At 42.4% G+C, this 18,526-nt stretch overlaps 1 protein-coding gene and 1 non-coding gene across 2 annotated transcripts in view; both read left to right on the forward strand.

Annotated features, from left to right (window-relative positions):
• The window catches only part of LOC137335573 (zinc finger protein 84-like), a 30,738-nt gene that overhangs the window by 7,576 nt on the left and 4,636 nt on the right, over positions 1-18,526 (forward strand). The gene's annotated exons all lie outside the window — the stretch shown is intronic.
• Positions 2,584-2,668, forward strand: trnak-uuu (transfer RNA lysine (anticodon UUU)). The gene is given in 2 exon segments: positions 2,584-2,620; positions 2,633-2,668. It is a non-coding gene; the product is annotated as a tRNA-Lys (tRNA).

Consider the following 18,526-nt stretch of genomic DNA (forward strand, 5'->3'; position numbering starts at 1 on the left):
CGGTGTTTATGCTGCAGACGAGCCTCCTCCAACCCCTCTTCATCTAACCCTATGAGCAAACCCTAATATTCCTTTCTCCTCCATGTGTTTATCTCGCTTCCCCGTAAATGCATCCATGCCTTTCGCCTTAACTACTCCTTGTGGGAGCGAGTTGCACATTCTGGCGAGCATCTTTGTAAATATGGTTCTCTTGAATGTCATATTGGATTAATTTGTGACTATCTTATACTTATGGCCCCAATTTTGGACTCCTCCCCACAAAATTGCAAACACCTTATCTGCAGAATCTTAAAGTCCTATTTCAGGTCACCCTCAGCCTTCTATTTTCTATGGAAAAGAGCCGAAGACTGTTCAATCTTTCAATACGGGGAAGTGTGAGGTCATCCACTTTGGACCTAAGCAAGATAGATGAGAATATTTTCTAACTGGTGAGAAACTAGGAATTGTGAAGGAGGAAAGATGTTTACGGGTCCAAGTGCAGAAATCATGAAAAATCAGTGGACAGTTACAAAAAAATAATTCAAAAGGCTCATGGAACTTTGGCCTTTATCTAAAAGGAGCTGGAATTCAAAGGGGTGTAAGTTATGTTACAGTTATACAAGCTCTGCTGAGGCCACAGTTCGAGTCCTGCATTCAGTTCTAGGCACCACACCTCAGGGAGGATATATTGGCCTTGGAGGGGGTGCAGCGCAGATTCACCAGAATTATACCGGAGCTAAAATGGTTAAATTATGCGGACAAGTTGCAAAGAAAAGTTTTGTATTTCCTTGTGTGTAGAAGATTAAGTGATGATGTATTCGAGTTGTTGAAGGTGATTAAATGAGCCAATGGTGTGTGTGTGAGCTGTGAGACAGCTTGAAATCCCAATCCTCTCCACCACTGGGGACTGAGTCTTCCAACAGACAGGGATTTTCATTCGTGCAAGTTTCGTCCACATTTTCTGCTCTTCATTTCTCCGACCTGCTTGTTGCGCATTTCCCTTCAATTCAGGACTTACAGGAAAAACTCGATTCTGCGGTCAATCTTCGGGTCACATGGTGAGATTTCAAATAATTGAAATCGACCCTTATCAACCCCAATATCGTCACCTACACGTTTGACGAATTCAAAGCGGTTTCTATCACGGTTTTGCTGCACAACTCGTTCAAACATAATGTCGGTAATTGGAGGGTCTTTCAAGTCATGACACGAACATAACAGTTCGCACTGCCGTTTTCGCAAGACGCTTCAGATCCATGGGGAATGATTTCGGTCTGGCGGTTAAATCTGTTCCCTCTTTACTAAAAATACTAAAATTCCCCCCTTTGAACCCGGGACTTTTAGTATTTTTATAACCTATACCAAACTTGTTTATCCTGTACTGTGCATTACTTATTAAATATTACAGATAAGCGGAGTACTTGAGCTGTCACAGCTGTGACTTTGATTTTTCTCCCTCTCCTCCAGATCTCCCCGGTAACTGCCACTAACCACAATCTTCTGTCACACTTCTCCATCAGGAAGTTCCGAGCCTCGGTTTTTAAATGAAATAACGCCCATCTCTTCAATCAACGACAGCCCAGGGAGAGTTTCTTAGTTTCAGCTCCCAATTTCCCCAAATCCACAAAGTAGCATGAAAATAATTGTCCTTAAGTTAATAATAATAATATAATTAAAAGTTCTTATGGTCTCGGGTTTTGTTTCAGATGCCACGGCTTTTAAATGTCGCTGCGGATGTTTAACGAATCGCCTCTTGGTTGGAGGCTTCTGTGTGGGAAAGATCACGAAGCGATAATTGAGAGACCGAGGATGAAGCTGTTTGATGGGAGCACTGGTGACACAGACCGTGCGCGGCTCCAGTGGCGCAATCGGTCAGCGCGCGTTATTTCTACAATAATTATACCCTCGAGAAATGCTGGGGTTGTGAGCTCCAGCGCCATCTAAAGTAGTTGAACCTTCTCAACATTTTGACTGGAGTTCAAGGTAAAACCGGTTCCAGAACACATCGACTTCTTCATGTCACCATGTGGGCACTGAGGCTCCTCTGGCCTCCCGTCTTGCAATAGCAGGTGAGAGTTTATTTGTTTCTTGGAGGGAGAGAGGGCGATTGGTGATAGTTGAAATGGTAAAGCGGCCGGCACGAGATCTTTAAATCTAAACAACCAAAAACACAATTCTTCTTTCCGTGAAGCAGGTATTGATCGGTTTGAAGTGTCGTGTAGGGAATATTCGGGAGGCAAATCTGCTGCCCGGTGTCACGGTGTAACGGGTGAAATTATTCAGCTTTCAATTGTTGATCGGCTGAAAGGTCGAGAGGCATTTTCCAGCTCCCATGTGGAAAAAGTTTAGCTTTTGAGCCATTTTGTGAAGTGTTTTTTTTAATTGGTGCGAACGAATGACAAGACATTTTGTACAAACAAGAAGAATTGCAAAATCACGAGTTCACTGTCCATGTTTCTGACATCATGTTCAACAGAAACAAGGATCCTCCTCAACACGTTGCTGAAAATTCGACAGAAGGGATATTCCCCCGAATTCAGCTTCGCCAGGGATAATTCAGAGTCCCACCATGAATCTCTATGATGGAAACTAGTTTAGCGGGGCGCCTGGATAGCTCAGTCGGTAGAGCATCAGACTTTTAAAACAGGTTGTGATCTGAGGGTCCAGGGTTCAAGTCCCTGTTCAGGCTAAAAATTTTAAAACAGCTGGCAAGTTCTGCTTTTCCAGCGGACCAACATCAGCGAAAGGAGCAAGAGTTGGCCATCCAGTCCCTCGAGCCTGCTCCGCCATTTGATAACGTCATCGCTGATCTTCGACCTCAACTCTCCTTCCCCGGCCTTTCCCCATATCCCTTGAGTTCCTTCGTGTCCAAAAATCTATCACTGTTTTGAATCTATCCAATGGCTCAGCATCCACAGCCCTCTGGGGTAGAGAGTTCCAATGGTTCACAACCCTCTCAGTGAAGAAATTGTTCCTCATCTCTGTCCTAAATGGCCGGCCCCTTATCTAGAGATTATAACCATTAGTTCTAGACTCTCCAGCTAGGGGAAACAGCGTCCTAGGATTTAACCTGTCAAGCCCTCGAAAAATTTAACATGTTTCAATTAGATCATCTAATTATTGCAAACTGCAGAGAATATCGGCCCATTCTACTCAATCTCTCCTCATAGGACGACCTTGTCATCCCAGGAATCAATCTAGTGAACCTTTGTTACACCCACGCGCAGGCAAGTGTATCGTTCCGCAGGTAAGGAGATCAAATCTGTACACAGTACTCCAGATGTGGTCCCACCAAACCCTATATAATTACAGCAAGGCTTCCTTATCTTTGTAATCCAACCACCTCACAATAAAAGCCAACATACCATTTCCTTTCCTAATTGCTTGCTGCATCTGCATGTTAAATTTCTGTGATCCATGTCCAAGCACACAAAAATCCCTCTGAATCAACATTTCTTAATCTCTCACCTTTTAAAATGTATTCTGCTTTTCTATTCTTCCTACCAAAGTCAATAACCTCACATTTCCCCACTTTATACTTCATTTGCCAACTTCTAGCCCACTCGCTTTGAGAATCCCTACGTGGTCAGTTTTCGGTAAAATATTAAAATGCCTACGTGGCAAAGAAGCAGAATGCAAAATGGTTAGAAAGGGTTAATTAGTTAGTAACTGAGATTGGTACAGGTGGCCTGGCCTCCTGCTGGGCCATATGTTTGCTTAGTCAGCAGGCCTGCATTGTCTTATCAATGATAGGTCTTTGATGTGAGTCAAGGACTGGTCTGAATGTCTCCATGTTTATGGCAGATCAATATAGGTAACGAGCTTAGCCAAAGTTGAAAGACATTCCAGGTTAGGAGATAAGGAACAGAAGGAACAGGGAAGAACATTCCAAGTTGGAAAGTGAGGAAGTTATCCCCTTTGATGTCTAACAGCAGCATGATCAGCACATGGACGATCTATGATTGGCCTGAAATAATGTAACCTCGCATGGCAACCTATGCCCGGCTTATGATTGGTGTTGACCCTCGTTAAGTATGTTCCAACCCTATTCATTTGTATAAAAACGTGTGGATTTCTGTATGTTTTTGTTCTTGCTCTGCCAGCATAGAGGGACTCTATCAGGAGTCCAAATCAATGCTGCAGACTAAGAACCCTGCTATTAAAGATGTGTTGGACTTTAAAATGTATTCGACTTCAGTTATTACTGAACCAGACTGAGGGGAAAGAATCCGGATGGTCATTTGGTGGCAGCGGTGGGATCTTAACGGTCGTTCACCGAGAGTTCGCGGAGTAAGAGGCGGATTGTCTCAGACACGGAGGAAGGAAATGGCGCCCCGATGTAAGTAGTCTTAATTTACTACGTCGGTTTTCCTCCAATCCGTCAGTCTGACGACGAATCGTCCAATCGCTAACACTCGTGTGGCGTCCGAACAAGATTCAGGTCAGTCTGGCGAATACACAGAAATAGCAGGAGGAGGTCAGTGGTCGAATATCACTGAGGGAATAACTTGTAAGCGGTAGGTCAGTGGTTAATATCACTGAGGGTAGTCAGGGTTTAAGTTCCTGATGATTGGATATAAACAGGAACTATTGATAAAACTTAGATGCCGAAAAAAAGGCTCAGGAATTAATTTGGAAAATAACAGAGGTACCTCAGCCAAAGAACTAATTGCTTTATGGAGACAGTACTGTAAAAAAATGGATAGAATTAAGTGACTAGACAAACGTTTAAAAGACAGAGACCCGAAAAAGAAAGGTTGTGTTGTTTAAGTGTACTGTCCCTTTAAAAAGCCTGTCTTGATCAGTGTTTTTTTGTTGGTGTTGTGGGCCACGCCCCCTTCTTACTGTGTCTTGTGTGTTTTCTTCCTTTGTGTAATGTATCTGTCTTGTGTGTTTAATTCTGATACTGCCGAATTAAAATTGGAGTTATTGAGGTTAAGTGACCTATTAAATTCTGGTTCTTATAAAGTGTGGGCATGTTAAATTCCAGACATGGGATCTTCAAAAAATTGGCATTTTGAATGTTTATTTTGTGATTGGCTGTGGTTTAAAAAGAGGTTAAAAATTAACGGGATACATTAAAAAACTATCTGGTATCACTGTGATAGGAAAAGTCGGAAAGCTGGAACAGCTCGCAGCGTTGATTATAATCACATCCACTAAAAGTATGTGAAAAAATAGTGTGCAAAAATATAGTATAAAGCAATCCACAAATGTGAGAAGTAAACAAATCAGTCAAACCTGTGTGAAGTGAAATTTTGAAGGTGGGAACTTAATCTCAAAAGGGAGAAGGATCAAGTTACTCCTACCACAAGAGCAAGTTAATGTTAACCCCTTCCATCCCAAGAAGCCAGACTGTCATGCCAAGACCAGTTCAAACAGATAGAAATGACCCAGTCGGTTGAGAACTGTCTGAGGCTAACCATTACACAGGTGAACATGAGGTAATAATTGGTATAGGTTATATTAGTAAAATTGTCCCAATCACTCGGAAATGCCAAAGGCTACAATTGACTGAGATATAAGTTTTCACGCTACAGTGAAAAATTGATAAGAAAGGAATGTAAAACAAATCATATGAAAAGGAAGCATAGGTTAGACAATTGGAAGTCCATTACTTGAGCTATGTACTGACACAGGGTACTAAACACCTATCAGTTTTACCCTGCCACAGTATGATAAGGAAGTTTTGACAAGTTCTGGGGCTGTTCAATTTTATTTGAAATTAATAGTAGAATACAAGATCTGACCAAAGAGGGGAGACCTTCCCTGACAAATTATATAACTTGCATTGAGACTGCTAAGAAAACTCAACAATTAGATCAACACCTCCTAACTCAAGTGTTAAAACAAAGAGCCACATGGAATGGAGGTGGACATCGTAAAAAGAGATAGGCAAATATGGAGACGTAAAGATCTGTGATAAGTGATATAGCAACTGCCTTTGCCTCAGTTGTTAACACCATTGATTTGACAACATTAGATCAAAAGGTCAGAGATTTAGGGTCTCGCATTAAAGATATATTAAAAGATAAATGAAAATACAGATAAGGAATTGTCTGAGGATCAAATGCTGACCATATATTTGCAAAGGATAGCTACAGTTCTAGAAACACATGCCCAAACTATTAATAAATTAATAAAAGAGGAATATAACGTATCTTAGCAGGCGGCTGCTAATGATATCTGCTTAATGTGGTTACATCTTGAAAACACAGAGATTAGGACTTGGAGTTAGAAATTCCAGTCTGCAGCCCTGCGTACATCTGTATGTGGGAGAGACAGTGTTTATTTCAGACAGGCTGCGTGCTTCAGAGAGAGGGAGAGAGTGGAACTAGGCAAATTCTCTCTCCTGTTTTGTTTTCTAAATTTGTTTCGGGTATAGGGATTATTCCTTTGGATAAATAAATAATAAATGATGATTTGACAAATTAATCACTTGGGCTCTCAAGAAGAGCCGCAATGGATTTTCTGTGTTTCTTTTAAAACAGGTGACCCTGGTTTTTTTTTGGGACCACGTAAGTGTTGATGGTGCAGGATTACCAAGAGTAGTTACAAAGTTACGGTGCAACCTTTGCTGGAGAAATTTGGTGCAGGAAACGATCCAGTGGTGTTAAAGATTTAAGACTTTAGCTGCAGACATCAGCGGATACCAAATGTCACAGTGAGGTGATATCAACCTGATTCTCTTCTTTTGAAAACATTTTGATTTGTTTTGTTTTAACCTATTTGTTGTCTTCCGAGACAGAATGCTTGAGGTGGGGAGATATGGGAATTTCTCTAAAGTCATTGAATTGGGCATGATAAAAAAATCAATCTGGCATAAATGTACAATCTAGTGGAAGTCAGGAAAGTGTAGTTGAGAATAGTAAATTGATAGCTTTCTCGTGGAGATATTTGTGTCCTTGCCTATAATGAATAATGAGAAAACTACACTCAATAGCCTGGCCACTACCCTGACATCGGGACCATGCAGGGGGAGATAAGAACTCGAGACACCCCTGATCTTTTTGATAAGATAACCTGAAAACCTAAGAATGGCTACAGTGGACATAAAAGATACAAATGTATGTTGCCATCATCTGAAACGGAGACCAGGATGAAGAACATGATTACAAAGGCCTATGGCCTGGTGAGCTATTGCAACCACTCTTTAAACAAACCAGTTGCTTTTACAGGACTGAATCCTACAGATCATATGATGTGTGCCATGGAAAATGTTTGGAAATACCATGAGGAAGAAGAGACTGGCCAGCAGAAAGTTAATATCCAAGAACACTAAGCTCATTCCTATGAGATGCTGCTAGTATGCGGAGATACATGAAGAAGATACAGTGAAGAATGAGTCTCAGACAGGCTCAGTTACTTGACAACAGCACAACAGGAAAATGGTTAATGTGGTCCAGGCGAGTGAGAAATCCTTTTAAACAAGGCACTGACACATGGTCCATAGAGAAACCAACTAATTAATGAAAGAGTCAGGAAACACTGGTATCAATCAGAAGGACTGAAATTAAAGTAAAGAGGGACACAGTAATTTGGATTTCCAAAATTCCGGGTTAGGTTCCCATCAGTTAACAATAAAATTGGGAGAAACAATATTTAGAAGATATCCGCACGATGGATACAAAATTACAAGATTATGAGGGGCCCAGATAAAGTAGACAGGAAGTACCTGTTTCCCCTAGCAGAGGGTTCAAGAACTAGAGGACGTAGATTTAAGCTGATTGGCTGGAACAAAATTAAAGGGATGTGTTACTAGACATGCTGTCACTGTGTGTCCACATAGTGTTGGACACAGCCTAGAAGCACAGTGTGGGTTTAATAATACCGGTACCAATCGGGATCTTAACTGTACCATGGAGGTCCTAGAGGCGGATCTAAAACCCACTTAAGTGGTATATGCCGGAGAGGGCGAATACTGTGTTACAACTAATTTGAAAACATTTAAATATGCCAATCTAACTTGTGATATTTTAAGTCCAGAATTCTACTCCATTTCTGAAGTCCTGGTTCGGATTGGACCCGAGGAACTGGTAGAGATACACCGGCGTAACCTCACCACCGTACAAGTTTCTGAGAATGTCAGAAAGGACTTAAAAGAATATCAGGACACATTTGGGTATCTGACACCCCTGTTGCCTAAATACTTGGAAGTATTGCGAATGGAGATACGCCTCTCCCAGAAGGTTTATTATAACCTACAACAGGACAATAACAACATTAAGCATGACATTGACCAAATTAAAGTCACCACCTGGTGAAATGACCTCTGGAATTTGGGACTGAATATACAGATCCATCTTTGGATTAGATTAGTTTCATATGTATTAGTCGTAGTGCAGTTTGTTGTAATGTGCTTCTTGATTTTCATTGCATGTAATAAATGTAAGTAGAGGATGAAGGGTTTGGCAAAGATAGTAAAACAGAGCCTGGGTGAGAATGTCCCCATTGTCTCTGTGGTTTCAACTAAGAACACATCTTAATGGTACTGGGAGTAGCACCCGCTGGGGTAAGGTGCATGTAAAAGGGAAGACAATTATAGTTTGATAGGATTATCAGATGCTCTGCCTCTCTTCCACCCGGACTGGTGGCCAACACGAAGGGAACCTGGTTAAGATGAGGTACAGCATCTAACGGGATATTGTAGGGAGAATTTGGATTAAGGGATATAATGGGGAGGGCACCAATTCACAGGTGTAAAATGGTCTGAAAGGTACCATTCAGTCTAGTTAGGCTGGAAACAAAATATAAAGCACCATGGGATATTTGACTATGTTAGCCTTTTCAAATTAACATGAATAGGTTTAGCTGACCAAGGACATTCGCAGCTTACTTGAGAGATGTTTAGAAGGAGTCTGTTCCTGAGAACAGATAAGATACAAAGGCGTATTGATGAAACATGTCTGTGTTCTATTGGGACTTCTCTAGTTCAAGGGCTAGTCATATTCATTGTTATAATTCTTATAGTTTATTGCTTACTTAAATGTTGCTGCGCTGCAGAACCAGTGAGCACCGTAATAATTGGTTATCATAAAATGATAAAAGGGGGGAATGAGAATCCCTACGTGGTCAGTTTTCGGTAAAATATTAAAATGCCTACGTGGCAAAGAAGCAGAATGCAAAATGGTTAGAAAGGGTTAATTAGTTAGTAACTGAGATTGGTACAGGTGGCCTGGCCTCCTGCTGGGCCATATGTTTGCTTAGTCAGCAGGCCTGCATTGTCTTATCAATGATAGGTCTTTGATGTGAGTCAAGGACTGGTCTGAATGTCTCCATGTTTATGGCAGATCAATATAGGTAACGAGCTTAGCCAAAGTTGAAAGACATTCCAGGTTGGGAGATAAGGAACAGAAGGAACAGGGAAGAACATTCCAAGTTGGAAAGTGAGGAAGTTATCCCCTTTGATGTCTAACAGCAGCATGATCAGCACATGGACGATCTATGATTGGCCTGAAATAATGTAACCTCGCATGGCAACCTATGCCCGGCTTATGATTGGTGTTGACCCTCGTTAAGTATGTTCCAACCCTATTCATTTGTATAAAAACGTGTGGATTTCTGTATGTTTTTGTTCTTGCTCTGCCAGCATAGAGGGACTCTATCAGGAGTCCAAATCAATGCTGCAGACTAAGAACCCTGCTATTAAAGATGTGTTGGACTTTAAAATGTATTCGACTTCAGTTATTACTGAACCAGACTGAGGGGAAAGAATCCGGATCGTCAGCTTAACCTGTCTGTATCACTTTGCATCCTCTTTGCGTCCTCCTCACAGCTTACTTTCCCACTTAGTTTTGTATCGTCAGCAAACTTGGATACATTACACTCGGTCCCTTCATCTAAGTCATTAATATAGATTGTAAATAGCTGAGGCCCAAGCACTGATCTTCACGGCACCCCACCAGTTACAACCTGCCAACCCAAAAATGACCTCTTTATTCCGACTTTCTGTTTTCTGTACGTCAACAAATCCCCAAACCCTTTCATAAACCCATGCTGACTCTGTCCAATCCCGTTAATGCCTTCCAAGTTTTCTGTTATCACATCCTTTATAATGGACTCCAGCATTTTCCCCACGACTGATGTTAGGCTAACTGGTCGGTAGTTCCCTGTTTTTTTCTCTCCCTCCTTTTTTAAATAGTGGGGTTACATTTACCACCCTCCAATCTGGAGGAACTGTTCCAGAGTCTATCGAATTTTGGAAGATGACCACCAAAGCATCCATTATTTCCAAGGCCACTTCCTTTAGTACTCTGGGATGTAGATTATCAGGCCCTGGGGATTTGTCAGCTTTCAGCCCCATTAATTTCCCAAGCACTATTTTTTTTTACTAATACTGATTTCCTTCATTTTCTCCCTCTCACTAGACCTTTGGTACCCTAACATTTCCGGGAGGTTATTTGTGTCCTCCTTTGTGAAGACAGAACTAAAGTACCTGCGATCTACACCCTCAAAACCTCTAATAGAGTTGCCATACACAATTTCCCTTTCATAAAACCGTGTTGCATGTGCCTAACCATATTATGATTTTCTAAGTGCCCTCTTACCAAGTCCCTAGTAATAAATTCTCGCAATTTCCCTACTACTATTTTCAGGCCAAATGGCCTGTATTTCCCTGTTTTCTCTCTCCCTCCTTTCTTGACTAGCGGGGTTACATTTGGTATCTTCCAATCCATGGGGACCTTTCCAGAATCATGGGAACTCTGGAAGATAAAACCAACTTTCTCTGCAGCCAAATCTTTTAAAACCCTAGGATCTCGGCCATCAGGGCCAATGAATTTGTCAGCTTTTAGTCCCATTAATTTATCCGGTACTTTTTCATTACTAATATTAATTGCTTTAGGTTCCTCACTCTCATTTGAACCTTGGTTCCCCAATAGTTCCGGTATGATTTTTGTGTCATCTACTGTGACGACAGATACCAAATACTTGTTTACATCTCTGCCATTCCTTATTCTCCATTATAAATTCTCCAGTCTCTGCCTCCCAGGGACCCATGTTTACTTTCGCTAATCTCTTACTTTAAAACACTCTTGTAGAAGCTCTAACAATCCATTTTTATAATTCTTGCTGGTTTACCCTCATTCTATTTTCTCCCATTTTAGCAATTTCTTGGTCATCCTTTGCTGATTTCCAAAACCCTCCTAATCCTCAGTCTTACTACTCATTTTGGCAACACTGTGAGCCTCTTTTAACCTAATACTATTATTAATTTCTCCAGTTAACCAAGGTTGCACCACTTTTCCGGTGGAGTTTTTAATCCTCAAACGAATGTAATTTTGTTGAGGAATAATGAATTATTTCTTTAAATGTTCGCCATTGCTTATCTACCATCATATTTTTAATCTCATGTCCCAAACTCCTAAGCCAACTCACCTCTCATTACAACGTTATTGGTTTTGATTAAATTTTAAGACCCTAGTATCGGACTTAACGACATCACTCTCAAACTCAATATGAAATTCTATCATATTATGATCATTCTTCGCCAGAGGATCATTTACAATAAGATTTCTAATTAATCCTGTCTCATTACACAATACTAGATCTAAAATAGCCCGTTCCCTTGTTGGTTCCTCAACATATTGATCCAGAAAACTGGCTCGAATGCATTCCATCAACATAAAACAGCTTATCTTGAGTTGCTAACATGATGTCAACACGATGGGATGACGTTTGACTAGAAGACACGGCCAGATCTGCCAGGTGAATTAGATGTTTGCTGCAAACACTGAGAATTAATGAAACCAAGACTTCCCTGAAGAGCAAGGAGTTGGAAAGAAAGATGCTGGGTATTGAGAGGCGAAGGATTTTGTCTGTTGCAGGATGAATGGACAAAAGGATCTCAACTCCCTGCTTCTTTTCCACACTGATAAATCTAGACCAAAATATCATCTCCGTGCTTCTTTCAGATAATGAATGTCTGAATGCTCAAGAGATCACTGATCCAAGCCAATTATCTCCCCTCGCACTCTTCTTCCAATATTGCACACGTTGCTTAGCTTTGAAATTGTTCATTTTTTCACACTGGGATTCAGCTTGAAGAAAGCGATGCTGTGATCAGCTGGTGTTGTTCAGGAAATGGAGTGCAAGAAGATACATAAAAGGCTAATGATAACAGTGACTGTTCGGACACTGTGAGCTACAGTTAAAGGTCATAGAGTCATAGAGTCATAGAGTTATACAGCACGGAGAGAGGCCCTTCGACCCATCGTGTCCGCGCCGGCCATCAGCCCTGTCCACTCTAATCCCATATTCCAGCATTTGGTCCGTAGCCTTGTATGCTATGGCATTTCAAGTGCTCATCCAAATGCTTCTTGAATGTTGTGAGGGTTCCTGCCTCCACAACCCTTTCAGGCAGTGAGTTCCAGACTCCAACCACCCTCTGGGTGAAAAAGTTCTTTCTCAAATCCCCTCTAAACATCCCGCCTTTTACCTTGAATCTATGTCCCCTTGTTATAGAACCCTCAACGAAGGGAAAAAGCTCCTTAGTATCCATCCTATCTGTGCCCCTCATAATTTTGTACACCTCAATCATGTCCCCCCTCAGCCTCCTCTGCTCCAAGGAAAACAAACCCAATCTTCCCAGTCTCTCTTCATAGCTGAAGCGCTCCAGCCCTGGTAACATCCTGGTGAATCTCCTCTGCACCCTCTCCAAAGCGATCACATCCTTCCTGTAGTGCGGCGACCAGAACTGCACACAGTACTCCAGCTGTGGCCTAACCAGTGTTTTATACAGCTCCATCATAACCTCCTTGCTCTTATATTCTATGCCTCGGCTAATAAAGGCAAGTATCCCATATGCCTTCTTTACCACCTTATCTACCTGTTCCGCCGCCTTCAGGGATCTGTGAACTTGCACACCAAGATCCCTCTGACCCTCTGTCTTGCCTAGGGTCCTCCCATTCATTGTGTATTCCCTTGCCTTGTTAGTCCCTCCAAAGTGCATCACCTCGCACTTTTCCGGGTTAAATTCCATTTGCCACTGTTCCGCCCATCTTGTGTGTGTCAATTGCTTCAAGTGAGACATGACAAACCTGCGTTGCCTTGCACCTTTCCAAGGTCGCCAACATTTAAAGTGTCAGGCAGCAGATCTTTTCCAAATCATGACAGAAATGGCAAGAAAACTTCATGCAGACTTTGATCAGCGGCACGACTTTCGAACAGGAGGCATTTTACAGAAGGCAAGAAAGTGCGTTGTGTATCGCTCTTATGGGTTGTAAAATTGAAGAATGATGGGCTGCTGGCTGTTCAGGCAGGAGCGGTGAAATTGCTCATGTTGATCAGGAGCGAGCTTTGTGCTCAGTCAGGGGAATTTGGTTGGTGCTATTTTGAACAACACCAGGAAAGTCAAGTTCCCTGATCGGGAATCAAACATGGTGGCGCGGCGGCGAGAGCGCCGAATCCTCAGCACTGGACCACCAGCGAATCCGCTGCAATTTTCATTCAAGCAAGCAGACCAACGCTGTCTTTCCGACTTGTACCTTTGAAACTCACGTCACTTTCGTCCCAGACAAGTTGCTCGCACAAAATGGAATTTGCTGTTAGAACATGAAAGACTTGTTCAGACAACGACAGCACCAAGTGCGGGTAGGCAGGGACATGAAATGGACAGTGAGGGGAAATATTACCACAAGCTGCTGGTGGAACTGTTTCCATTTCCAAAACACACGCACCGAATCAGTGCAGCTCCTTGGAAAGGTGCAAGGCAACGCAGGGCTGTCATGTCTCACTTGAAGCAAATGACACACACAAGATTCTGCCATCACGAGCCATCTCCTTCTGTTTCTGTCATTACTTTATCTCCAGCTTCCTCTGCTCCTCCAGATGCCGGTGAATTAGATGTTCAAAGCAAATACTGCGACTTAACGAGAAAAAAACCTTAACTGGAAAGCAGGAAAGGGGGAGAATGATGCTGGGTGTTGAGAGACGATGGATTTTGCAGACACCAGGATAAATAGACACAACGGCCTCATCTCCCTGCATCTTCGGATACTGAATATCTTAATGCAAAGAGATGTTCTCACTGCCCCAGGCCCATTATCTCCAGTCGCATCTCCCACCAATCTTGCCTATGTTGCTTCGCTGTGAAATTGTGCAATTTTTCACACTGGGATTCCATTTGATGAAAACATTGCTGTGATCAGCTAGTGTTGTTAAGGAGATGGAGCACAAGGAGATACATAAAAACCTAATGATATCACTGCCTCTTCGGACACTGTGAGCTACTTTTAAAGCTGTGCAATATTTAAAGTGTCAGGCAGCAGGTCTTTTCCAAATCTTGACACAAGTGGCAAGAAAACTTCACGCAGACTTTGATCAGCGTCATGACTTTAAAAAAGCCGGCATTTTGTACAGGCATTCCACACTCTGGACCTTGACCCTTCCCCTGGGATTCTCACAATGAACCGGTGGGATTTGTTTTGAGAAAGGATGTCCCAGCTCTCCACCTTAAAAGGGACACGGACAGGACCAGATGGGCTGAATGGCACTGGTTTAAGACATCACTGCAGTGCCTAGAAACCCTGCTCAGTAAGGTCTGTGAGTGTTGGATGGGACAGTGTAGAGGGAGCATTACTCTGTGTCTCACCTGTGCTGTCGTTATCCTGGGTGTGTTTGATAGGGCAGTGCTGAGGGAGCTTTCCTCTGTATCTTACCCGTGCTGTACCTGCCCCAGGAGTGTTTGATGGGACAAAGTAGAGGGAGCTTTATTTTGTATCTAACCCGTGCTGTACTTGCCCTATGAGGGTTTTGTGGTACAGTATATGTAACCCCTGCTGTACCTGGCCTCGGAGTGTTTAATGGCAAAGTAGGCAAAGTAGAGAGGATCTTAACTTTGTATCTAACTAGTGCCGTACCTGTCCTGGGAGGATTTGATGGTACGGTGTAGAGGGAGCTTTACTCTTGATGTAACCCGTGCTGTACCTGTCCTGGGAGTGTTTGATGGTACAGTGTAGAGGGTCTTTACTCTGTATCTAACCCGTGCTGTACCTGTCTGGAGAGTGTTAACACTGGGTGCTCACCTCGATGAGAACAACATTTAACCAGAAGATGATAAGATAAACCCATCTGCTCCTCGCCTGCACACAGACATTAGGAGACATTGAGTGTCCCTAACACATTTAGACAATGCCCATAATCAAATTTTGAACACTACCCTGAGATCTCCCCTTACCGTTCTTTGATCTATGAAAAGAGTCCCAGTTTCTCCAGTCTCTCCTCATAACTAAAGTCTCTCGTCACTGGTATTTCACATTTCAGTGAATCTCTTCTGCACTCTCTCCATGGCCTTGACATTTTCCCGAGTGTAAGATCCCCAAAACTTGACACAATATTCTAACCGCAGCCTAACCAATAACTTGTACAGGTTTACATGGCCTCTGTCCTTTTGTGCTCTATACCCCTATTTGTAAAACCGAGGATCACATGAATTTTTTCAACCACTTGATCAACTTGACCTCCCACTTTTAAAGGTTTGTGTATCTGAACACTTTGCAGGCTTTAGAAATATTAACATAACATGGCTAAAATACATTGACATTAAATGTCTGATATAATGTGTATTATGGGAAAGAGAAGTTTAATCTGAGTTAGAAACTCAAACAGGCGCTTGACTGCAGGCAGGTCGCCATGGCAACACTAATCAGCCATTCCATTCCACAGAATCGGCTTGTTGGAATCTCTAATCCGATAAGGGGAAGGAACAGGACTTTTTCTGTTATTAACCATAATGTAAACCTGAACCAGAGTGAGCAATATAGTAGATCAGATTGTAATGTGTGATGCTTATTTAATGAATATAAAATTTTATCTCCTGATGTCAAGCATCATACAGGGTAAGATAAGGCAGAAAAGGAAAGCTCATGTCAGACACCGAGAGCTCAATAATACAGAAAGCCTCGAGGAGTATAAAAAGTGCAGGGGTGAAATTAAAAAGGAAATTAGGAAACCAAAGAGAGGGAATCAAAAAATATTGGCAAATTAAATCAAGGAAAATCCAAAGATGTTTAATAAATACATTAAGAACAAGAGGATAATGAAGGGAAGAGTAGGGACTTTTAGAGACCAAGAAAGGAACCTATGTGTGGAGGCGGATGATGTAGGTATGGTTCTTAATGAACGCTTTGCTTCCGTCTTCACAAAAGAGAGGGATGGTGCAGACGTTGTAGTTAAGGAGAAGGAGTGTGAAATATTGGATGCGATAAACTTCGTGAGAGAAGCAGCATTGAGGGGTTCAGCATCTTTGAAAGTAGATAAATCATCAGAGAGGGATGAAATGTATCGCAGAGTGTTAAAAGAAGCAAGGGAGGAAATAACGGAGGCTCTAACCATCATTTTCCAATTCTGAGTGGATACAGGCGTGGTGCTGGAGGATTGGATGACTGCTAATGTTGTACTATTGTTTAAAAAGAGACCGAGGGACAGATCGAGTAATTACAGGCCAGTCAGTCTAACTTCGTTGGTGGGCAAGTTTAAGAATCAATTCTGAGGGACATGATAAACCATCACTTAGAAAGGCACGGAGTAATCAAGGACAGTCAGCGTGGATTTGTTGTGGGAAGGTCGTGTCTGACTAACTTGATTGAATTTTTTGAGGAGGTAACAAGGAGAGTCGATGAGGGTAATGTATTTGACATAGTCTACATGGATTTTAGCAAGAGTTTTGACAAGATTGCACATGGCAGACTGGTCAAAAAGGTACAATCCCATGGGATCCAAGGCAAAGTTGCAAGTTGGATCCAAAATTGGCTCAGTGGCAGGAAGAAAAGGGTGATGATCGACTGGTGTTTTTATGACTGGAAGGCTGTTTCCAGTGGGGTTCCGCAGAGCTCAGTACTCGGTCCCTTGCTTTTTGTGATGTTTATTAATGATTTGGACTTAAATGTAGGGGGCTTGATCAAGAAGTTTGCAGATGATACAAAATTGGCCGGATGGTTGATAGTGAGGAGGAAAGTGAAGGAAGATATCAATGGACTGGTCAGGGAGGCGGAAAAGTGGTAAATGGAATTCAATCCGGAGAAGTGTGAGGTAATGCATTTGGGGCCGGCAAATAACGCAAGGGAGCACAAATAAATGGGAGGATACTGAACGGTGTAGAAGACGTGAGGGACCTTGGAATGCATGTGCACAGATCCCTGAAGGTAGCATGACAGGTAGATATGGTGGTTAAGAAGGCATGTGGAATACGTTCCTTTATTAGCCACGGCAGAGAATATAAGACCAGGGAGGTTATGCTGGAACTGTATTAAACAATGTTTAGTCCACAACTTGAGTACTGTGTAGAGTTCTGGTCACCACAATACAGGAAGGGTTTAATTTCACTAGAGAGGGTACAGGGGAGATTTACGAGGAGGTTGCCAGGACTGGATAATTTTAGCTATGAAGAAAGATTTATAGGCTGCGATTGTTCTCTTTGAAACAGAGGAGGCTGAGGAGTGATTTAATTGAGGTGTACAAATTTATGTATGGCCGAGATAGAGTGGATAAGAAGGACTGCTTTCCCTTAGCAGAGAGGTCAGTAAACAAGGGGCAGGGCATAGATTTAAAGTGATTGGTAGAAGGATTATTGAGGAGCTGATGAAAACATTTTTCACCCAGAGGGTGGTTGGTGTCTGGAACTCACTGCCTGAAAGGGTGGTCGAGGCAGAAATCCTCAACTCATTTAAAAGGTACCCGGATATGCACCTGACGTGCCGTGACCTACAAGGTTATGGACCAAGTGCTGGAAAGTGGGATTCGGCTGGGTGGCTCATTTTCGGCTGGCGCAGACACGTAAGGCCAAATGGCCTCGTTCTGTGCCATAAATTTTCTTTGATTCTATGATTCTAATTAACAGTAAACAGGGTAGTTTAGGGTTCATGAGAACACGACTGAAGAAAAGTAACTGCTGGGAACCAAGCAATGTGTCTTTGTAAACCACAGATTAGGGAAGTTCCAGCTTCACTGACAGAGATGGATCACAGCAGGGTGTAAAAGTGAGGGGCTACTGATGTAAGGGGCAGTTGGGACTGGAGACACCGGAGATCAAGCTCAGGGCGTCCGTGGTTCCATCCAGAGGACTGATCTCGTCTCCACGGGGGATTTGCATGTTTACTCTGGTATGTTCGAGGGAAGAGAGTTTGCTCATATATTTCTAATGAGGCTTTAATGTTGCTGACTCTCAGACTTGTTAATTAATAAGACAATGCATTGGTTAGAACCTTCCACCCCTCAGTCTCCCCGCTCCTCTACTTTAAAACTTTGACCATTTAGTGCACATTTCATCTCATTTTCCTTCCTCTCAAAACGCATAACGTCACATTTCTCTGCATTACATTCCACCTGGCCCATTCACTATCCCGTGCACGTCACAATGAAGTCACTGACACTCCTTCACAGTTGCCCCAATTTTGGCGTCATCTAGAAATTGTCACCTTGTGTCCCACATACCCAAGCTCAGAACATTCTCTATATTGAGAAGAGCAATGGTCCCAACACTAACCCTGGGGGACACCACTGTTTACATCCCACCAGTCTGAAGAACATCCATTAACCACTACTCTCTGTT

Source organism: Heptranchias perlo, chromosome 20, assembly GCF_035084215.1.
Source record: "Heptranchias perlo isolate sHepPer1 chromosome 20, sHepPer1.hap1, whole genome shotgun sequence".
NCBI lineage: Eukaryota > Metazoa > Chordata > Chondrichthyes > Hexanchiformes > Hexanchidae > Heptranchias > Heptranchias perlo.